Genomic DNA, 24,749 nt, shown 5'->3' with positions numbered 1-24,749 from the left:
TCTGTAGGCATTTATTCTTGAGACCAGCCTGCTAAAGGCAAAGTTTAGTTCATTTGGAATCTGCGACAGCACACAGCTTCTGTGTTACAAAATGTCTGAGCCGGTTCTAAGGCTCTTGAAAGGGAATTGATTTATGTGGCTTATCAATTTGTCAGTTCTTCCCACAAATTGAGCGAAGTGGGAGTTAGGAAGGATAATCAAAGAAGCGGTAGGAATTTGATTCTTACACATACTTCTTAGGAGAGACAAAGCCTAAGGACTGAACCATGGAACTAAATGTCTCAGCTCTCAGATGACCGAGCTAAGGAGTGTGGCCTGGCAGGGAGGCGGCTGTAGACTCCAGAACCCAGGGTAAGGGGGCGCTGCCCAGTAGAGTGTCCCCGAGATGTGTCTACACCAATCTCAGTTTCCATCTCCTCAGCTATCAAACGAAAGAGCTGGATGTGCTGATTCCTAAGGTCCCTGCCAGCCCCATCATCAGGGGATCTACCTGACTTAGAGAAGCTCCTTACTGCACATTTTCCTAACTATGAAATTCAGATAATAATGAAGACGACATTGTGTAATTTAACACAGTTTCCAACCAGGCTTTTGTTTAACTTTGCATTGCCATTAGTAACCTGAATTGGAATGAGTAAAGTAATCAATCATTTGAGAATAGAACTTTTGTTCCTACTGAATATATAGATGTAAGCTTAAGTGGCAAGGAGGAAAAAGAAGAAATTAAAAACTGATCGAGTATGATGGGGTCATGGAGCATTATTTAAAATCATACCACATACCTCCTACAAAATGGAAACACTGTTAGAAGCTTAAAATATGACAAGGAGAGACCTAATTTTTAAATTAAAGTAAGTGTTTTCAATATTTTATCACCATCCCTTTTTCTGAAGTGAAGGTTTAACACTGTACAGGCTACTCACATTGACTTAATTTATACATAATTCTGAGTGATTAAAAAAATCACTGGAGCGAGTAAGTTTCTTTCAGGGATCAAAGTCTCGAGACTTTCCCTCAATTTTTAAAACTAAAACCTTAGCTAGAATTTTTAGCTTCTGTCTTATGAAAGTGTCTCTCTTTTGCCAAACAAAGCAAACATACTTTTTGGCCCCTTTTAAAAAGGAAATATGGGATATCGGCTGAGGTGTGTTGAAATGAATGGGCACTCTTACCTATTCACTGCTAGCGGAGTGTAACATAAGACCACCTTCCTGCAGGATAACATGACAATATGTGGAAACAGCCCTCACCTTTTAATTGGGAATTTATTAAGGAAATAACCAGATGTGCACACAAAGGTGTATGCTACACGGACATATAGAACAGAGAATAAATATAAACAGTTATTTATATCATGGAAAACATAACACCCTAAATGCCCAACAATACGTGAATTGCTTAATAAATGCTCTCATGTGTATAGAAAGGAATACTATGCTGCCACTGAAAAAAAATTTTGATGACATTAATAACATAAAGAATATCTCATTATATAATGTTATGTGAAAAGGACAGATTCAAAACTACACACATACTGACTGATTTGGAATTTTTTTAAAAATAGGTATTTATGAAATAGATGAGCCAAAATTTTAGTAATGGCATCTTTGAGGGGAGGGATTTTGAAAGATTTGTGTCCTTCTTTGTTCCTTATATTTCTAAATTTTCAGGATGAAAAACTACACACAAACATAGGGTCACTAAAAGTCAAAATAAAAACAAGGCTCTTACACGGAACGCATCAACAACATTGCCCAAGTCAATTATGTATTTTCTTTCATTCGTTACGTTATTTTCTTTCGTTCGGACACATCAGCTAAGTGAAGTGTTTGGTGAACGTTTATTCGGCTCGCACAATACCCTCGATAGCATATCGTCTGTGCTTGTGGACATAATGCAAATTCATTTAGAGAATGACAGAAACCTCTACTGCTACTGTTCTCACCTGTTCACTCTCTCCTCCTGAGGTCCCCTTAAGACCCTTTGCCCCATCTTTGCTGTAGCCTCTAATTTCTCTTCTATGTTCTGGTGATAGGTGTTCAGTTGCTCTCTTTCTGTCTTTCCTTCCCATGTAATTTCCCTCTCCTGAAAGGCACACACCCAAGCTCCTATTACAGGGTTAACGGCAATGACCTCAGGAGCTATGAACTGTGGTCACAACAGATGCTCCCGGTACACGTGCGCTAGCAGGATGTGCACCAAACAGGTGCCCAGGAGCCAAGAGGGCGTTTGGAATAACCTCTGCCTGTGACCACAGGCTGCTTCTTCAACGCGTCTCACTCGCTCATGCTGCCGGGCTACTGCGTCAGACGTAAGTGAAAGTGAAGAGTGACACACAAACCATCAACACCACACAAGCAAGTGTCAGTCTCGCTGACAGTGAAGGTTCTACATAAGGGGTAATACTGTCAGCTGCCACTTCATTCAAAATGAGGCATCAACACATCTGGAATGACAATGTACCGTTTCTCTGAAGACAGAAAGCAGAGGGGTGGGTGGATGCACACATGTGTATACTGGAAGACATTATAAGAAATAGGATAAAAGACAATGCAAGACTGGAACCAAGGTAAGCATTTGAAGGTTGGGCCTTGAGGTATTTTGGGCTGTTGCACTGTAAGAATTCAATAGAACATACACAGAAGAAATCACAATTGATCGATCAAACATTTCAAGGAAGGAGTTTTAGTCTCTACATCAGAAAAAGTTACATTCAACAGAAGTTTGGCTGCACAAAGGAAATGTTACAAATGCTATGTAGGAAAAATAGGATAGTTTCTGCCCTTTAGTTTTCATGTTAGCCAGATAAAAATTTTACATAAAAAATAAACATAGATAAAAGATATTAGAAAAGATAACTATACTGAATAAGAATACATTTAAGGTTTTTTTTCACTCTAATTATGAGTTCTGGAATTAGGTTTCAATATCGCTGTCTAGCTGCTTTCTCACCGCTATAAAAGCAGATTCTTGACATAAGAGACACATGGAAAACTGATAGAAACATGAAGAAAAAAATGTTCATCAATATTGTTTAAGAGCAAAAACTCAAAAACCATTTAAGAATGGAGCAATTAAAAGGATTAGGTTGCCATTAAGAGTGAGGCCAAAAAGAATGATATTGAAAATTATAATAATGTTAATGTTTAAAAAAACAACAACAACTGCCACATGAGCTTACAGGGTGTGCATGGGAAAAAAAAATCCAGAAATATGTACTAAAATGTAAAACCTGAAGTTAATATCTGGCCAGTGAGATTAAAGGTGAATTTCATTTTCTTCTTCACGCCTTTTTGCATTTCCACCATTTCTACATTGTGCTTGTCTTCCATTTTTTTGGTTTAAGTAAGGTTTATTGGTATAGTTTACCTAAAGTAAAATTCACTCATTTTAGGCATATAATTTGATGAGTATTGGCAGCACCACAATGAACTTATAGAACATTTCCACCCCCCACCCTCCAAAGGTTCCTTCATGCCCTTCTATGATCAATTGCCTCCTCATATCCCCAGCTCTACAACCACTGATCTGATTTCTGACCTTACAGTTTTTTTGTCATACAAGTGGCATTATATAGTACATAACCTTTTTTGTGTGGTTTCTTTCATTTACTATAAAGCTTTAGAGATTCAGCTTTTTTTTAAATTGAAGTACAGTCAGTCACAATATGTCAATTTCTGGTATACAGCACAATGTCCCAGTCATGCATATATACACATACATTCGTTTTCATATTTTTTTCCTTAAAGGTTATTACAAGACATTGAATATTGCTCCCTATGTTATACAGAAGAAATTTGTTTTTTTAAAATCTATTTTTATATATAGTGGCTAACATTTACAAATCTCAAACTCCCAAATGTATCCCTTCCTACCCTCCTTCCCCTCGTAACCATAGATTGTTTACTATGTCCGCTAGTCTGTTTCTGTTTGGTAGATGAGTTCATTACCTCACATCAGTCAGAATGGTCATCATTAAAAAGCCTATAAATGATAAATGCTGGAGAAGGTGTGAGAAAAGGGGACCCTTCTACACCACTGGTGGGAATACAGTTTAGTGAAGCCATTATGGAAAACAGTATGGAGATTCCTCAAAAAACTAAAACTAGACTTACCATACGATCCAGCAATCCCACTCCTGGGCATATATCCAGAGGGAACTCTAATTCAAAAAGATACATGCACCCCAATGTTCATAGCAGCACTATATACAGTAGCCAAGACACGGAAGCAACCTAAATATCTATCAACAGATGACTGGATAAAGAAGTTGTGGTATATTTATACAATAGAATACTACTCAGCCATAAAAAAGAATAAACTAATGCCATTTGCAGCAACATGGATGGACATAGAGATTGTCATTCTTAATGAACTAAGGCCAAAAGAGAAAGAAAAATACCGTATGATATCACTCATATGTGGAATCTATAAAAAAGAGATTCAGTTTTTGTCTGTATCAGTTCATTCCTTGTTATTTCTGAATATTGTATTTCACTGTATGACTTTACTTCAGCATGTCTGTCCATTTACCAGTTGGTGGATGTTTGAGTTGTTTCCACCTTTTTGGTGATCATATATAAAGTTGTTATAACCACTCCCATACAGGTCTTTGCCTGTTTCATCTCTCCTAGGTAAATATCTAGGAGAGGGATCATTGCATTACAGTGAAAGTGTGTGTTTAACTGTATAAGAAACCGCCAAACTGTCTTCCAAAGTGGCTATACAATTTTGCATTACCATCAGCAACGTATGGGAACTCATCTTTTATAATTACAAAAAAATTTACCATTATTAAGGATTTGAAGGATGTGGGCATTATAGCTCCACAGACACTATTTCTGACATGACTAAGTTGAATATCTATAGACCAAAGATGAAGAACTTTGCCACTTTATCTTGAGTACAGTGGAGAATTCCTATAAGCTTTAATGGTTAAATGGCTTTTCCAGTTTCAAAGCTGTTCTCAAGGTCTGGTATGTATGACAGTCTGAATTCCTTGTGGGTGGGTGGTTTTTTCAGGGGGATTGTTGAAGTGTAGAAAGAGTGAGGAATAAGGAACCAAAATCATCTGAATATTAGGTTACAATCAGATAATCCATTTATTAGAAAGCATTTGTAAAAATCAAAACCCATCCTGTCCTAACCCATTTTTATGCCTAGCATTGCTGTTGAATTCAGAGTTGGGGTTTTTTGTCATTGTTTAATGTTGAGTGTTAAGTTAATGTATATCACTTTTATGGATTAAAATCCAGTCAGATTTTTTTTTTTTGGAAAAATATTCCAAAGTTACATTTAACATATTATGTTATGCTAGGCAACAGATTCATTTCATGACACACAGCAATGTTCAAGTCTTCTTAATTACTGAAAAAATGAGTTATTCTAGAGAGATTCATCTATAATGAATTTTTAAAGAATCTGTATACAATAGGTTGACTTGGCTTCAAATAGTTATAAAATATAATTTGATCTTTCTTTAATGATTTAGAAAGGGCCCTATAGCATCTCAGGGTCATTACCGTGAACATCAATTAAAACTGCATATTTCTATAAAAGGAGAAGGTACGGCTGATAGGACTAAATCTAACCATTTGATATATAATGGCAATAGTGTTAATTAAACAGATCCTTGAGAGCTATTGACTTGTCACTTACTTCCATCTCATAGAAATAGTTTAGAATTTTAAAAGATCTATTACCAATATTTTCTTGCTATCTGAATGCTGGATAAGTTCATTTTTTAATGCTTGATAAAATATGATTCTATCCCATAAAGACATAGAGATCATCCAAGAAGTGTATCTGTGGTCGGGGAGAGAGAGTACCTTGGCTAGTATCCTGTAGATATGTTGCAGAATCTCTGTGCAGCTGTAGTCTCCCTGAGTATTCTGTAGCGTTTCCTCTCAACTGTATGATTAACTCAAATAAAAAAAGTTTTTTGGAAGAGTATGTAAATAAGACCTGCCAAATACCAGACAAACTGGGAACACACATTTAACTGGGTTTGATGTGACAATTTACAATGTTACTCAATAAAATAAATATTTACCACACAGCATGAGAGAAATATTCTCTAATGAATACAAATTTTTCCACCTTATTTGAAGAGATTTTAAAGAGCAAAGCAAGCCTTTTGTTTCTGGTGCAGCCTTCAACATTTTTCATTTTTATCAACCTACAGAATTTGGTTTTAAACAAAACATGTTTTCTCATCCTTGTTAACTTACCTCAGTTAAGTATGAAATGGGTGGAAAAGGAACACCTATCAGTAGTTTTCACAGCCAAACTACATTCTCTGGTACCCCATATTAGAGTATGACCCTAGGAAAAAGTTCCCTAATTAAAGTTAAATTTGATCCAAGATTATTATTTAAATGGGGATAAGAGATATTCTATCGCATATAACATACTTCAAAAGCACATATTTCCAATGCTAGCTTATACTAAATATAACACTCTTTCTGAAATATTTCCAACACATCACAATACTCACTGTTCTGGATTACTTAAAAATAACTGTCAGATACTATTTTAAAGTGTTTGCTTTCATCAATACACTCAACTTAAGCAAGGTATTAAGAAGTTGTTCCCTTTGAACAAAAAACTGCCTGCTTAACTTTAAAATCTTCTCTTTTACGTGGGATTAAGTAACAAAGAAATTAGCAGCACTGACACAAAGCTTGGGTTTAACGCATAAGAATAAAGCCTTGGAGCATTAGGTTTTATAAATCAGTATAAATACAGCAATAATCTTAAAGTATTAATCCCTCTTCTATGGCTATTTCTAATGGAGAGTACTATTTGCTCCAAAAAAACATAGGAATCAGCTAAGAAAAAAGGCACCAAATGAACTACACGTGTATCAATGTTCCATTCGCCTATTACTTTATTTGGGTTTTTTTTTTTTTTTTTTGGTATTTCTGACTATTCTTAGGTCATGTTCTATCCTCAAATATCAAAGATAAAGGACAATGAACTATTTTTAAGATTTTTGCTTGTATATTTAAAATATGGTACAAATGTGTAGATTATGTACCATGCTATTAGGAAAAATGTCAAGAAGAGAAAAAAAAGAAGAAGAAAAAGAATTTCTGGTATGGCCAAATCTCGTCAATGTAGTTGCTATCGACAAGGCAAAAGGTCATTATTTTTCATCTACTATATCATAGTTATATATGCTCATTAGAAAAATCTCAATACTTAACAGTAAAAATTATACCACCTCTATGATCTAAAACATGATTCTTGAAAGGGTTAGTTATCTGTTAAGAAGCCAACTGAAACATGTATCACACTTGCTTCTAAAAGTTTTCATTTGTGGACAAACAAAAGCAGAGTCTCAATGAAATTCATCAGAATGTTCAGTGAGAAGAGGAATAAAAACTTTTCTGGAGAGATACGTTGAGTATTAACAATATGTATTATTCTATTACCAATAAAATGGTCTCAACAATGTATCTATTGAGTAAAATAAAGTTTGGTAAAAAGAATCCTCAAGCAAAATAAAAATCAGTAAAATTTACTATGCTTATTTTTTGTTGAATTTTCAAACAGATATTTACATTTCATCACATATTCACACTGCAATACTTGTAAAATAAAATTTGTTGTTGTTGTTTGTGGGGGGAGGTAATTATTTATTTTAATGGAGGGGGCTGGGGATCGAACCCAGGACCTCGTGCATGCTAGGCATGTATTTTACCCCTGAGTTATACCCTCCCCCTAAAATCATTTTAAATGCTTGTTTTTACACAGCACCCCTTTGAGTATTTTTTAAAATAGATTCATAACATTCTGTGACTTGCCTTCCCTTAAGTCAAAAAACCTCTGGAATTAGTTTTACTAATAAATTAAGCTACTTCCTATAAATGCTATGTATTATCTTCTAATATAATCACAAAAGATAATGAAATTTTAAGAGTTCACTTTCTGATTCACTTTAAAAACTGAGATTCAACTCCATAACACAATACCTAAACTGCAATATGTACTAGATCATTCTAATATAGTAAAGAAAGAGCTAATATTCTCTATGTTTGACTTGAAATTGAAAATGGCAATATGAAATAAAGAACTCATTTATCCAAACACTTTAAAAGCACTTTATAAAATCTTTCTAACTTGAAGACCGTTCAAAGAACACTTCAAGACACACAAATTCTCCAGACATATTACTAAATATTGTCATTTAGTTTCAATTAGAGTGGAGGCACACAGTTCTAACAGAAAGGAGGATATGACGATTTATTTGCACGGAGTCCATGCTGTGGGAGTTCATGGTTTTACTTTATGATGCAAAATCATCACTAATGAATATTTGAAAAACATAATTGTATACAGGATACCGGAATTATTTGGTGCTTGGAAAAAAAAAGACTATTACTTTCAGTGGATCACTTATGAGTCTATCTTTTTTATGCAAAGAAATGGAACAATCAATCTACATGTTGAATGATAAAGCCTGTTCTTCTACAAGCCCTCATTTTTCAAGGAAGAATACAGGAAGAAAAAAAAAATCAATATATAGAGTAGTTTAGTACGGGGAAGGGCTTTCTTAAGGAGAAACCGCAGTCAAGGTTGAAAGAGAAGTTAATGCAGCCTCAAAAATCTGGGCCATTCTGATAGAGTTCGGTTAACATGTGGCAGAAGTAATCATCCACTTGTGAAAATGATTTTCGGTTCATTCTCAAACACCTTTCAGACACTCATGATCCCATTTAACTGACAACAATACAGGCTATCCGTGGGCACCACTGCATTTGCTGTGAAAACCAATAGGGACCAAACGCCCTCAGGCACTTTCAGTCATCCCGGCGCGTTCTCTGCTCCGCCGCTCCGTTCTTCCTTCACATAAAAGGAATCTTCCTTCTTTCACTACATTCGTTCCTTTATTTAACCCCACAAGATGAAGCCTTTTTAAATTTTTTTTTTGGTTTTGTTTTCAGTGAGGGATGAGAAAAAGAAACTGGTTCAAAACAATGTGTGACCTGGGCATTAAGAAACCCAGACATGTATACTGTCCAGTTGGCTTTTATACTTTCTGAATTCTTATGGGAAAGGGAACAAGAGGTGAGGCGGCAAGGAAAGCATCACCCCCAAATAAGATACAGAGCATTTTGAAAGAAAGGGTGCACGATGAAAACACAGGGACTCCTACTGCTGAGCAGGAAGTTAAAATGTGCGTGTGAGCTCCCGAAACAGGAGGCTTATAAACACAAAGGAGTAAAATGTAGTTCTTCACTTTTCTGTATCACGTTTTGCGGGATCAGGAACATTAAAAACTGCCTCCCCTCCTTTTCCTGAGAAGTCCCACCTTCCGCTGGTTTCATCTCAGTTAAATCGGAGTTAAATCTGAGCTCAGATCAACGTTATCAGATTAAGTCTAACAGTCTAAGGTATAAAAGCTATCTTTCAAAAACTGGCTTGCCACCATAAAATCTAGAAAACGAATCTAGGCAGACTGCCAAGATGAGAAAACCTCAAAGCCCCACTCCACCCTCAGGTAAGGCATCCAGAGCTGCAGGCAACCGCTCATAAGGCAGGGGTTCTAAAATAAATGGCACTGCACTGTCACCTAGAAACAAAACTGAACTCGGGGAATTATATAAGTAGTTCTAAAAAAGTAGTTTTAAATAGCTAAACACAAGCGAAACCATCAAACTAAATCACACTGTACCAAGAAATCTTTTATTATAAAGGCATTTTTTTTCTATATTTTTATAACTGATCATCAACACTCTTTCATATCTCAATTAGCAGAAAAAGTGCCCTAACACATATATTTTTTAATGGTTCACGATCTCATCAATGCTGATATTTAGAAAGTCATACAAATATGTTAGGGTCTCATTCTAAGAAGATCTGCTACAGAAGGTATATATTGCAGGCAAGGTTTTGTGTTTTTCCTTAGTTTTAATGTCCTCCAAACCACAGCACTACTTCTGCATGGGTAGAAACTTCACTGCTGTGTTTCAAGTTAAAGAAAGTTAGTGAGCTTTCCAAGTTGATTATAAAATGTCCCAGAAGAGGATAAGAGGGAAAAATGTCCTGAGAAAGCACGGCATAGCCTACCCCAGCCAGGCACACTTGCGTGGGGTCAGGCCTATGCCTCTGTCCCCCAGGAGGAGGGTAGAGGCTGGAGGCTGTGATGACCTGACTCGTTAGAGGTCATGCTGTGACACCTTCCAAAGGGAAGGATGTTCTGCACCACTAAGCAAAAAAACTCTGGAGCACCTAACTATGAGCATGAAATAATTCACTTGGGTGATCCTAGATATTTTTGTGATATAGCCCAGTAAGCCTTCTTCTCCCTGAAAATGCAAATAGTTTGGTAATAATGAAATAGAAGTTTTAGCAAAGGCTTTTCTGCATGTATCATAGTACACCTTATTTACGACTGGAAATCCCTTCCCTTTTGAGGCACGATATGCCTAAAGCAAAGCAAAATGAGCAAACATGTTTAAACATTATATACAATACAGGTAATGCTGAGTTAACACAGATATTTTGGGCCTCAGTTTCCTCTTTTGTAAGTGGATATGTCTGTTCTACATTCTTCATATTTAAGATACATTCAAGTGAAATATGTATATAAAATGCACATTTTAGGGGGTAGGGCATAGCTCAGGGGTAGAGCACATGCTTAGCATGCACAAGGTCCTGGGTTCAATCCCCAGTACCTCCATTAAAATAAGTAAGTAAGTAGACCTAATTACCTCCCCTCACAATAAAAGAAAAAAAAAAAAAAGACTGACTGTATTGGGGGTTGAGTGTAGGTCAGTGGTAGAGCACTTGCTTAGCATGCAGGAGGTCCTAGGTTCAATCCCCAGTACCTCCACTAAAAAATAAATAAATAACTCTAATTACCTCACCCCCCTCAAAAATAAAATGCTCATTTTATAAACTGTACACACTCAAAAAAGAAAATCATTGAGGAGATTATTTGGGATTCAGTGTTTTCCACTTAGTGTTGTCTCAAGACATCTGGATACAAAGAAGTATCACACAAAAACAGGATGGGTTTGGCAGGCAAATAAACGTGAGAGATGCTGAGTTAAACAAAGCTGCATGTTCGGTGTGTGAGGACCAGTAAGAGCCTGCAATAGACCAGGACAATGAGACATGGAGCTTTGGGGAAAGGTGGAGGAGAACATGAGTGTCTTCAAAATTACAGACTCTCCCCCATGGAAGGGCTTGTAGGGGTCATGGTCTCCAGCATTCACTCTGGGGAATTAGCTGGACTAGATTACTGCTAATGAGCCTTTAAGCAATAAAATTATGTAATTTCGTTTTTGCACTCTGTTTCGAATTAACTGCTATCCCACGCATAATTGAAACACCCTCTTCACTTCTAACACTGTTTCACTTGTAATCTATAAACACGTGTTTGGAAAAACAAGTTTTCTGTAAAATTTAGATCATAACTGCCATGGATTATGGTTGATTCTCGAAAGGTCTCTCCTTCTACAGCATCACTCTCTGGTCTTAGTCAATGAGGACATTTAGAAATTTAGAAAACAAACTGCCTGCCCCTATCTTTGTAGTAACTTACCTTTAAGTGAGCTGTTTACAAAGGTATTTGATTCCTCCTGATGCCTGGCACACTTCCCAGATCCCCTTCCCCAATAGCCTTCTTCTACCGATACCATGACTTGAACTTCACTTTTATGCTTCGTGCTCAATCTCCTCTGTCTTCAAGGAGGACTGTGAGTCTGGATCAAGACTTGAGGGCCTGAGCAGTGAGATACCCTGGCTGTCCCACCAGCTCTGACGTTGAACCTTGGCCTCAGTGTCTCAGTCCCTGCCCTGCTCCTGTGTGCTTAAATGGTTGTTTTGATAAGACTCTCAATACTCCAGGCAAGGACCCGACTTTGCTCTCGTTCTTGCAAATCCTTCTGTGGTACCCAGTTCTTAAATTCTGGACTCGTCACTTGTTACTTGGTCATAGACAGTTCCACGCTTCCTCACATCTGTGAACATTCCTGTGCCGAGATCCTTTGATACTTTTCTTGGCGTTTTTTGGACACTAAGTACTCCTCGGTACCAATACTCTGAGTTCTCTCTGCTCCTCTGATTGTCTGCATGTTGTCTGTCTTACCCCATCTGTCCCACGCATCTTACAAGTCCACCCATTTCCAACAATTTGAATTCACTTAAGTTCTTGCCTTTTGTGTTTCCAATTTCTTCCTGTCCCTCAGAGTTCAACTGTCACTTTGTCAGAGAAGCCCTCCCTGGCATCCCTAATGAGGTCGTATTCCCTTCCTACAGGTACGCAAGGAGACAGTGACATTTCTCCCACAGCCCTGTCATGGTGGATGGTGTGGCATATTGGACCAATGTCTACTTCCGACACAGCACGGTGAGGGTAAGGACCACACCAGGTCCGACTCACCGCCCTCTCGCAGCACCGTGACTTCATACGTGACTTTATACAGCAGATACTCCACGAACGTTGTTTTTGAATGACTAGATGGCTTTTTCTCGTTTTGTCATGAGGAACGATTATAAGAAGAACCTAATGAAGAAAGTAAATCTCTAGCAAAAATTTATACACTACATATCCAGGTAGAAGAAAAAGCCTTGGATAGACTTTGGATTTTCCATAAAGTGGGTATTTTTATAGTTATTTAAGGAAGAGCATTCACACAGCTTTGGCAGCAGAATGTTACCCTGATATTTAACTTACTGGGGGAGATGAGAGCATAAAGGACAGTGAAGCAGCTTCTCGGAAAGCAGGCACAGAGGTGCGGGAATTGGAGAAAGGGACTCCCAGGGCTTCAGGCAAGGGCAGCTTGAATCACAGCTGAAAATGGTCCTGAAGTCACTGTATCCCACAGGCCTTCTAGTTAAAATGGAATAGAACATATTCCATGTCTCAAGATCTCAAAATGCCACCAGATTTCTAACGCCCAGTAATACACATGTATTTTAACTTTCTCTTACCTGAGCATTGTTGGAGTCTCTGAGAAGGCCCAATAATTTGGGATCTCTTTTCTTTGCCTGAGTCCTGAACAACTGGCTTAAGACAAAAGAGTTATTAAGAAGAGGCTAAGAGGTCACCGAATTACCGATAAAGATAATATGGAAGGATGCGGCTCATTTCTGTAAGAAGTGGCTTCCTTACGAGGTTCAGTATTATTATCCATAGACATGCTTCTCCCACTCATCAGTGCACATCAGGATAAGCTTGTCTGCGTGGGGATCCTGCCCCTGACACACTTAGGCAGGGAGAAGCGGCGATCAGGTGTTCCCTACGAGAACTCACGTTCAAGGGACAGACAAATGGAGCAGAAAGGGCTGACCTCTGCAAGCCCAGTTCTTGCTCTCAAACCAGCTAAGCAGATGAGTTCCCAAAAAAAGGAGTGGAGAGAAGCCAGGAGTATTACCGTCAGGGATATCCCTCCACATGGAAGCAAATATTAGGTGTGCAAGAGAAAATGGAGATGCAAGAGTGAAAACAGTCAGAGAGAGAACAAAGGCAGAGAAAGAAAGAAAACGAATGATTCTCTTAAGCCTGTTTAACTGTTAACTGCTATGTGGCCGAGATGACGTTCACCATTCTTCATCTGTAAAATAGAAAGAGCAAGGTTTGCCCTGACTGTAACAGACAGATAGCATCCTTACAAAAGACTAGCTAAATGATAGACATAAAGGGGCCTCTGAAGTTATAAAGTACGCTAGAAATCAAGGCACCATCATTATTATAGCAGGAGCACATACTGAAAACTATTTCAATCCAACTTTTTTAACTTAGGGAGAATGATGATGAATTTTTCAACTTGGTTCATTTCGGGAAAAGAAATTCCGAAGAAATGGTGCAAAAACTGAAGTATATATTTTTCTACAATGAAGTGTAACTATGATATCACACAAGTTACAGCAAAACAACGAGTTCTCATTCATCAGATAAAAGTAATATTTCCATCGAATACTTGTATTATGTTTTCCTAGCTACTGAATTCCTTAGGTTCTTAAGAAATTGCTACTTAATCAACCTGCTAAAGAAACTCTAGACTACCATGGAAAAGTATATTTGATGTTCACCTTCTCTCTCACATCCATGTATTTACTTGGAGGAGAATGAATAACAAAATAAAAGCAATAGTCATTAGAGGGCTATGGGCAATCAGGCTGGCATTCACTGGGCTAGGCCTGTAAAATGTTTCTCTTCCTCCTTTAACTGAAAGCTTAAGAATTCCATTCATTTATTTATTTGCTTATTAAACTATAACCACAATACTTCTGCCTGTGAATGCAGTATACAAGAAAAATGAAATCAGGACAGTTAATAGGAAAAAAAAACTTTGACATTTACAAAACATATTCAGAATTTCAAGCCTCAGATATTTTTGGCTAAGACTGACCTTAGTGATATCTTTGGTTATTCATACACTGCTAAACATTAAAGTTTTTCTATATTAATTTGATAAAATATCTGGACAAGTTTGATATGTCCAAAATGCACTAATACTTCACTTCTGACATTTTCTTCTGACTTTTTTTTTTTAAAGAAAATGTCTTGATGATTATTTAATACTACTTAAATAGTGCCACCTTTGATTACCAAGTTCTCCACTTACTCACTAGACAAAAATATTTTGTTTTTGCGGGAGATGCTTGCGCCATCTACTGGAGAAATATATTACTATTCTGGTAAAAACTACAACAATGTTTCCAAAGATACTTGTTACTTCCCTCTCAAATGCAATATTGAAACAAAATCTGGTCCTTTTCTTTCTTGCGTATTAAAGCATGTGTCAGTACAGGAAATTAGCACCTTTTTTTTTCCCGCGAAACAACACAAATCTAGGTTAGTTCAAGTAATTCAACCTCCCCATCTTAATTTGACAGTTATTCATTCACAGGTAAAAGCAGATGTGGAAGAGAGAGAGAGAGACAAGGATGAAGGAAAGGAGATTATGTAATCATTTTACTATTTATTTTAAAAGTACACCAATACCTAATTTTAATATGAATACAAGCAGAGGCTCTCTCCCATTTAGCCGTACAGCTAGGGATAAAGACCAGATGTGTTACAGGAATGTGTAGAATATCAAGGTTACGTCACAGAAAAGAACTGAAACCATTCTGAAGGGATCTCTGGGTTTTTCTTAAAACACAACCACAGCCATAATAAAATGGAGTGCAAAAAAAATCAGTACACAGAAGACAATGACCTCTAAAAAGCTTTTTTTTCCCACTCTGTAGGGTGGCACCATCTAGAAAGCAGGAGAATTGAAAAGAAATTTAAGGTCTGTTCATTTTCAATTAAGAAGGCAAGTTATTTCCACCAGCAAAAGAAATGGGAGTCGTTTTTGAAGGTCCGTATCATTATTACATCTCCAGGTGTGGGATGTGATGCAGTTGCTGGCACATATGTATCTGCTTTTCAGTGAGATGATGGATTATTAGGTAGCTAACGCCATAACTGTAACATATTAGAATCCAAAAAATTTTCAACTTATGAGAGGCCTCATCCCTTCCTCTCTATACGATTAGAGGAAAACAGACCCGAAAAAAACCTCACTTCAGAGAGTGTAAGGCATATCCTGGAGTTGGTGCTTTTTAATAATTGATTTAACATTTGTGCGTTTCAAGACAGAAGATGCGCTCACCATAAACATTAACAAAAGACAGAATTACAAAAAGTGAAGGTAGACTACCATGGGAGTTTCTGTAAGTCAGAGATTCTCAGATAGATGATCAGAGGTGAATAAATGATCATTAAATCATCAGATAAAATTAAAATGTGTTTACGAACTGTACTCTAAAGAGAAATACAGAATTTTAGTAAACATTAAGGGAATTTTAAAAAGTAAATCTGAAATTTTAAGGGTTTCTGGTTAGACTTATTTTGCTAGCATTCAAGTTAATTAACCTGTTTAATCAATCTGAAATCTAAAACAAAGTCAAACCAAAACTAAAAAAAGTGAGTAAAATGACAGACTATAATATTACATTAGAATATATTCTGTTATAGGACACATCCTATACTGGTTCTCCAAATCAAGTAACTATTCCCAATGCATTTCATCATCATTTACTTTATAATAGGTTACACTTTATTTTTTGAGATTTACTGAATTCCAGGCATTGAGGCTTATACTTTATCTCAGTTAATACTCATACTATTTTATTAGGTAGGTACAGTTATTGCTACAAACTATAAGAAGCATACAATTTATAACCCATTTCTGATACTTTCAATACTATAAAAACTATATTAAAGATTATCTTTTAAGTTTTAACAAGCAATGCTCATTGAATATTCATATCCTTCCTGACTGCCGCAAGGTTCACTTTACAGCTGTAGATAATTGTGAGGAAACAGGTCCCAGCTTCTATATACATTAAAAAACACATCTTCATGTATGATTTTACCTCTTATGTATGGAGAAGGTGGTATTGATCTCAGAACTGTAATATCAAGACTGCTCCTTGTTTCCTGGGATCCTGTACTGGTTGTGAATGGGAGTGTTTCCTTACTTATACAGGAGGCCACTCCCTGGAGCTGGGTGTTAAGGTAGGAGCCTTCATTTGGAGAAAAAACTAACAGCAAAACAGCAGGGGACTCTCATGAGGTGCCACCTAACTCGGGTCAGCTTTTTGAACAGATCACATCACGTTGCACGACAGTAGAGAAAAGGTCAGAATTCACAGAATGATGGCAAGCTTTACTGGTAGTGACATATTTTTTTGTGTTTTATTTGTTCGCCCTCAGCATAAAGACCTTCAAAAGTTCTACTCTAACTGACGGAAGAGAAGCAGGGAAGGAACGTCTCTGACATGGAAAAGAGAGCGCGATGGAGGGAGGGCGTGTCTTAGGTCTAGCACGGTACGAAGGCAGGAGACTGACTGTCCCTCCAGGAAGCGAAAAGTCAGACCCAACCTCACAGTCCAGTCCCCCGAATCTCCAGAAAACACTCCTTCCTGATTAGAACATGAGGGGTTTGGAGGTGTTCTTTTAAGGACAGAAACAGTCTCTTCCAGTAGATTCCACTAACCCTCAGGAACAGAGGAACAAAATTTACAACTTATTTAAAACAGAATTAGCACAGTCCCCATACTAATATAACACTTAGATAAGAATTCTGGACCTGGTCTCAGTTGAGCTTCTGTTTTTCCTAACCATAAACAGAGTTGATGGTCGCTTTCTTAATTGCCTTAAAGGATTATCCTGAGGGTCAAATGACCCAATAGATATAACAGGTCTTATAATAAATACAAAGATACTGTAAAGATGTAAAGAAATACTGCGCTATGTAAAAATCGAGGTCATGTCTTGTCACCATCACAAGGAGTTAAATTTGAGAAATTCCATTAATTGGCCTACTTATCTACATAATACAAAACAAATGATTAAACCTTTTTTTCTTTTGGAGGGGGAAATGAAAATGACTAATCAACTAACTGTTCTGATTCATATGGACCCAGCTGCATGATCACGGACAAAATAATTTTTATCCTTTAGAGTCATTGTTCATGTAGGTAACGCTTTTCCACAGTATTTCAAGGACATCCGATGAATTAATTTGGAATCTAATCATTGTAATGAGCAGAAATTTTAAAAGTATGTCAAAATTCACTTGTGCTAATTCAGTGCTTCTCAAATGTTATTAGCAAGCGATTGTACACAGAGAACCTGTGAAAACACACATTGCTGGACCCCAGGCTCTGCGGTTCTGAGCCAGTCCTTTGGGCCCGAGAATCTGCATTTCTAACAGGTTCTCAGGTGAAGCAGGTGTGCCTGGTCCCAACAAAACACATTAATCGCTGCCTAATTTATACCTGTTCTGAAACTTGAACAGAAACCCCAGCCGTCTCTAGGATATACTTAAAAGGCATTTTACCTAAAAGCATATAATTAGTTAAGGATTCCTTATCGTAACACTATGAACAATTTTTCTAACTGAAATAAACCAAACACAGTTAAGTTTTTCTTTTCTTCTTAAATTTGATCACAGCGCCCTCAAGTGGATGAAAATGTTACTAACAAGAAAGGAAAACAGAACAATTCTCAATAGGAGGGAGTCAATGTAAGTATCTTTGTATTTGCCAGAATGCCCAACCTGGTGCTTTTCCCAGGATACACTCAGGACAGGTGAAGTGAATAAATACCCACAAGTACTTTGGAAAGGCTCACCGCTCTTGCCCTCAGTGTTCTATTAATAAAGTCATCCCCAAATCTCTTTTAGCTCTTAAATTCTATGCTGGCATGAAGCAATCACAAAAACTTATTTAGAATCAAGTAGGATATACAGAAATCACAGAGAAACCAGTATTAATCTCTGCTTTCCATTTTCACCATCACAGAGCCCCTCAAAGTCATGATGGGACTGCAGAAAGCATTCATTCAGGATTCAGAGAGAAAATATTCGTACTTACACGACTGAATACAATGCAAGGTGATTAAACGGGCTCTGGCTAAACACTTGCTGCTCCAGTGTGCCCTACTGGTGCCCCGTCCTAAAGGAGTTCTTTGGAAGAAAATCTTTCTTCCTCGGTGTAATTCATAGTATCTTTGTAGTACACTCTGTAGAAATTTGTGTATCATTTTGTAGTACTATAATTCATTTAAAAACTTAGCAGCTGAACTATATTTTTTACTTTACTGGGTATACATGGAATCAATAAATTAAGGGGTGTTAGTCAATGCCATGAAAGGGTTATGCTGATACATGAAAATTATTTATAACATAAAACACTGGTGAAGAGGCTGTGGCTTAAAGGCTTGATACTGACAATATTTTTCTGAATAATTTTCTTACATGCATGTCTCTTTCTGCCTATCTTCCTCCCACTTATTAGCATTTATTTATATGTGTGTGTATCTCCATCTCTTCACTTTTCATCATTCTCTTAATGTCAGAAAAGGCTTATCTATTTCAAACATAGATCCATGGTCTCAAATTTTTGTAAATGGCTCAAATTAACTCATTCTGCTTAACAGAAGGACATCAACTCAAAGGGGAGGAGTACATGCTTTGGTGGCATACATGGTGGCCCTGGTACAAGCTGTATGGGGGGAGTGAATGAATACATTTACCTTTGCATTTTCCTTGGCTTCTTTAAGTGCACATATTTTCTCATACGAAATACCCCAAAAAGTCTCATGTTATTTCATGCCAATTAACAAATTGCTAACATGTCATGTTAATAAAAAAAGCAATTGACCCAAGTAGAAGGGCTAATTAAATGGAGTAAGATAATTAAACGATTCTCAATATGTAATCAAAAATTAGGGCTGGAAGTGTTTCACAATGTTGTCTTTTTGTTTTCAAGGATCTGCCTATCTGTAAAATTCTAATCAGTGTATCCATATGCATAAAAGACAGATCCAGTGCAGATGTTAATTTGCTGCATGATAGAAATCAGGTGTTCAATTACAAATAATGGGGTGTATGAGAGAACGTCCAAGACTTCCATTTAGCTGAACACATGCATCTCAACTGGCAAATGATTGCAAAGCATTCATATTGGAATTAGCTACTAACATGCACCCGAGGCACATCGCATTCAACTCCTTTATTATCCTCATTATACAATATTCACATCTCCAGCCCTGTGTGTTACCTAATTTGCCACTGATTTAGGCATTTGAACATTTGGTGATCTAAATTCTGTTTATTGTACCTGAATTCTTTAAAAAGGATGTTTTTGATTTTTATCTTAACTCCAGAGCACTTTAACAAGAGCCATTCTGTTTCCTACACTTACATTTAAACAATCAAAGCCATTTGCTTTTGAAGACCAAGGTAAATTCCTTGAGCTAGGAATATTCAAAGCTTTTAGCATGTAAAAGCCCCTTTCAACAAAAACCTCCCAACACTGCATCTAAATGCAACTTCAGTAAAGTAACCACACAGAAGGGCCAAATAGCTTCGCTTGGCTAAAAGCCACTTTGCAGATTTGCCTTTTGCTATAATTTACAACAAAAACCAGGCTTAAAACTTAAGATATTCACCATGCCAAGATTATAGACAATTCTGAGAGGATGAGTAAATATCAGACTGATGCTAAAATATGTCCTACATCAAGACTCCACTATGGAGAGTTTGCAAATTAGTTATTCAATAACTAGCAGGGCCATACCTCTAAAACCTTAATGTCAGGTAACCACAGAGGAGACAATGAAAAGGATCATTTGATTAGATGGTAGAGTAATGGCAGTGTACATCAATGGGGACTTCATTATCTTAAAAGAACCTCTGAAGGAGGTTTAAAAAAAGAAAAAGAAAGTGCATTAATTTTCAGTTCCTTTCATTCTCTTAAATAAAATCAATTTCAAAATATGTGACTGTCTAAGGGCCCTTACTCATTAATAAATAAATGCAATTTCTGCATATATGGCAACCAGTAAAGCCTCAACAATTATTCAAAGTAACAATGGTGAGGGGTAGTTCCTGTAACCAAGAGGTGCAACACAGTGACCTCACGGGCAAGTCAGACCTGCGGGTACGCCCTGAGAGCACAGCTTCACGAAAACTACTCTGAGTTTCTTCTCCCAGGGAGAAGTGCTCTCCCATTGCCACTAATCCTGACTATTCCACTCTTCATGACCTTACACCTAATCAGGTCACATATGTGTTTGGCTTGCCTGGCTGATGGTGGTGTTTGAGTTTTGTGAACTCCTAGTGAGCCCCTGAGAATTCTTGTGTATTGTTAGGCAGCGTTGCCTAGTGGTTTAGAGAACAAGTATCTGGAATGAGACAAACTTGGGTTTAAATCATGATCACTTACTAGTTATGTGACTTTGGTCAAATTTCCTTAACCTCTTTATGCCTCAGGATTCTCCATAAACTGATGTAATAGTAATAACAATTCTATTACACAAATGATATATAAATGTGCAAATTATATTCCATAAACAGATCAGAGTTGCAAGAAAGAAAAAGAATCATAAGAATATAATCAACTAAGAAAATATATTACGAATAAGTTTTTCTTTTAAGAGTTAATTTTTTAAGAAGAGTTTTTGGTTCACAGAAAAATTTAAAGGTAGGTATGAAAATTTTCCAACTCTCTCTGCCTCCACATAGGCAAATTCCCCCCAGTACTGACATCCTACACCAGAGCGGTACATTTGTTACAACCAATAAATCTATACTGACACACTGTGATCACCCAAAGTCCAGATTTTAAGTCACAGTTCACTCTTGGTGCTGTTTACCACATGTATCTGGACAAATGTATAATGATACATATCCATCATTATAGTATTGTTAGAGCAGGCAGATAGCTAGATATGAGCAGACAAAGGGGGACACAGGCCAAATGGCAGAAATTGGGCAGAAAGGAAGGGCACAGGCTAAATGCAGGAAGCCATACATTATTTAAGCACCAGGGGTCCCTGGGCAGAGAAAGAAAAGCAGAAAACTCTGGGCTGATAAGTGGTCACACCCTTTGGGGTGATAAGCAGCCTGGAGGCTGACAAAGAAAGGTGGGAAAAGACAGGAATCTCCAGTGTCTGAATGTAACCTTTTGCTCATTATGCCCTAATTTCAATAAAATTAGCCTTGCAGATTAGAAGTGCCCATCATGCAATGGCACCATGACACTTCTGATCCAGACTAAATAAGGACAAAACTCTCTCCTCTTTTTGGGAAGGTGGAGTTGGGATGAAAATCAGGGACTATGACCCCAGATCCTTCCCTCGCTAATGAATATTCCACCCATTCATTTTTACACCCTATGTAACCAACTTGCCAAAGAAACTCAGGGCAGGTGCTCACCTGAGCCCGCTCGCTCTCTCCTTGAGAGTGTACTATCCATCCCTTAATGAATCCTCGCTTTACTTTTCTTTAACCACTGCATCTGTCTCTGAATTCTTTCTGGGACAGGACAGAACCTGGAACACTGGTTACATCTACCGGCAACAGTATCATAGAGAGTATTTCACTGCCCCAAAAATCCTCTGTGTTCTGCCTACTCATCCACTCTCTACCCTCAACTCCTGGCAACCACTGAGCTTTTTACTGTCTCCACAGTTTTGCCTTTCCAGAATGTCGTATTGTTGGAATCATACAGCATGTAGCCTTTTCAGATTGACTTCTTTCATTCAAATTTATTTAAGATTCCTCCATGTATTTTCATAGCTTGATAGCTCATTTCTTTTTAGCACAGAATAATATTCCATTGCTGGACATATCACAACTTATCCATTCACCTGCTGAAGGACATATTGGTTGCTTCCAAGTTCTGGTAATTATGACTAAAGCAGCTATTAACATCCATGTTCAAGTTGTGTGTGGACAAATCTTTCAAGTTCTTTGGGTAAATACCAAGAGGCAGGATTGCTGGATCACATGGTCAGACTATGTTTAGTTTTGCAAGAAACTGCTAAACTGTCTTCCAAAGTTAATTGGACCATTTTGCATGCCTGACAGTAATAAATGAGAATTCCTGATGCTCCACATCCTTGCCAGAATTTGGTGTTGCCAGTGTTACAGAATTGGGCCATTCTAACAGGTATGCTGTAAGATAAGTTTTTAAGAAACTTCCAATGACAGAAAAATCTCTCTTATACAAGTTGTTTTAATAAAAAGGAAAAAGAGGGAAAAAGAACAAGATTTGAGAAATAAGTGCCCAAGTGGTTTAATGAGATTAATATAACACTGAATCCCCAAATTCAAACTGAAGGAAAACATTAAAAGAAAAACCTTGTAGGTCAATTTCCCCTATAAAGAGAGATAAGAAATTTGGTAGAAGAAATGAATATATGAATTACTAATTAAAAAGCAAATGAAAGTTTACTCAAGCTCATTAGCAGTCGGATAAACTGAAGAGAATATTTAAATTTCATTTAATTTTAGATAGCTTTAATAATAAAACGTTGTGTTCCATGAATGTAAGGATGGTTTAACACCAGAAGACCTGCCACTGTAAATCACTATATTGATAACTTAATGGAGAAAAATAATTTTGCTACCGTAATTGACACAAATGAAAACATACTTGATAAAGTTCAACAATTTATAGTTTAACAAACAATTTAGTAAAGCTGTATACCAAGAATATAAAGCAATTATTATGCTTAATAAAATTAATGTTAATTTGCATGTCAGTTTGGGCTACTTGGTGCCTAGATACTTGGTCAAACATCATTTTGGGTGTTTCTGTGAGGATATATTTGGATTAACATTTAAGTCAGTATACTGAGTAAGGTAGACTGCCCTCTCTAATGTGGGTGGAACTCATCCAATTAGCTGAAGACCTGAAAAGAACAGAAAGCTGACCCTCTGCTGAGTAAGAATTCTCCTGACAGCTTTGCACTGGAACATCGGCAATTCCTGCCTGAAACCTTCCAAACTGGGACATTGGCTCTTCCTGGTTCCACAGCGGCTTCTAGCCTCTGGACTGGAACAGGGACATGGCTCTACAGAGTGTGGAGGTGCTAGCTCTCAGAATCACAAGAACTGGTTCCTGATGATCTGTCTCTTAGTGCACTCACAGGTACACACACGTGCTACTGGATTTTTCCCTCTACAGAACCCCCATACTGATTTAGTTCTTCTAAAACTGGGGAAAGGCAAGTCGGCCTGCTGTCACTTCTGAACAGCATAGCATTCAAGGCCTAGGCCCACTGTGTAAGACAAGAAAGAGAAAAGGAGTAAAGACAGCAAATTATGAGGGAAAAACCCCCCATGATTTGCAGATGACACAATTACCTATAGAAATTCTTACGCAGGCCTAGGCTAGTGGACGTGAACAAGGACAGTCAGGGCAGCACTGTGGGCGGCGATGGACTGGAGACAATCTGGGTGTTCATTGTAAGAGGACTGCATAGGAAAAATATGACAGATACTATGACATTACATAAAATCAAGAAGCAGTGACCTAGAAGAATACATGTGTAATTATGTACACAGGACCTAAATATTTAATGTTTAATGAAATAATAAGAAGTTGAATACCTTTAGCACAAAATGTATAAAGTTAAAACACACAGGCACACAAAACATGACATGTTCTATAAGCTTACCTAACATTCAATGTACAGTGTCCAATACAGGATGGACACCCACAGAGGTGGGTGCCGAAAAAGAGAGGGGATCAGTGATGAAAGGGCTAAAAAGAAAAACAAGGGAGGGTCTCGGGGTGATGTGCCACGAGAACATGACTATGAATATTTGATTTTCTGCCTCAAATCCTGGAGAGACAAATCACTGTTTAAACTTTCTTAAGTACGTGTCCTTTTAGGTGAATTTACTTTAACCAGAAAACTTGGAGGTGTAATCCAGAATGTGAAAAGTTCACTGAATATGACTACATTTATAAGTTGCCATGTAGTGTTAACAGAATGTGTAATTCATATTTTATAATGTTGACATCATTGTTTATTAAAGAAGATTTTTCCCAAGTTGTGGTAGACACTGAAACAAAAAGATGAAAAAGCATGGATACTCAAGCAATCTGAAAGCAGTTTAGGAACTCAACTTAGTTACAGCAATTTAAAAAACTAAGTTTTAAAATACTATAAACTCCATTTGGTTCAAGTTCAATAATCAATCCAATAAAAAATTAAATTGTGCCAAATTAAAGAAACATTGAAAATTTTATGATCGTTAACCTTTCCTAACTACATATCACTTTAACAGAGTCTGCTGTGGGTATGCACTTGAATTTGGAACTAAATTTACATCTCAGCTCTTACAAGTATTCAAACTAATTATTTCAGAATGAATGTAGAATGACACTTTAATTAGTAACGTGTCTCCTGGCAATTAAGATTCTCTTGCTTCTCTCAG

At 37.2% G+C, this 24,749-nt stretch overlaps 1 protein-coding gene across 6 annotated transcripts in view; it reads right to left on the bottom strand.

Annotated features, from left to right (window-relative positions):
• The window catches only part of CADPS2 (calcium dependent secretion activator 2), a 449,680-nt gene that overhangs the window by 164,184 nt on the left and 260,747 nt on the right, over positions 1–24,749 (bottom strand). The window lies entirely within an intron of this gene.

The sequence above is a fragment of the Camelus bactrianus genome, chromosome 7 (genome assembly GCF_048773025.1).
Source record: "Camelus bactrianus isolate YW-2024 breed Bactrian camel chromosome 7, ASM4877302v1, whole genome shotgun sequence".
Lineage (NCBI taxonomy): Eukaryota > Metazoa > Chordata > Mammalia > Artiodactyla > Camelidae > Camelus > Camelus bactrianus.
This window is presented reverse-complemented; position numbering and strand designations above follow the sequence as displayed.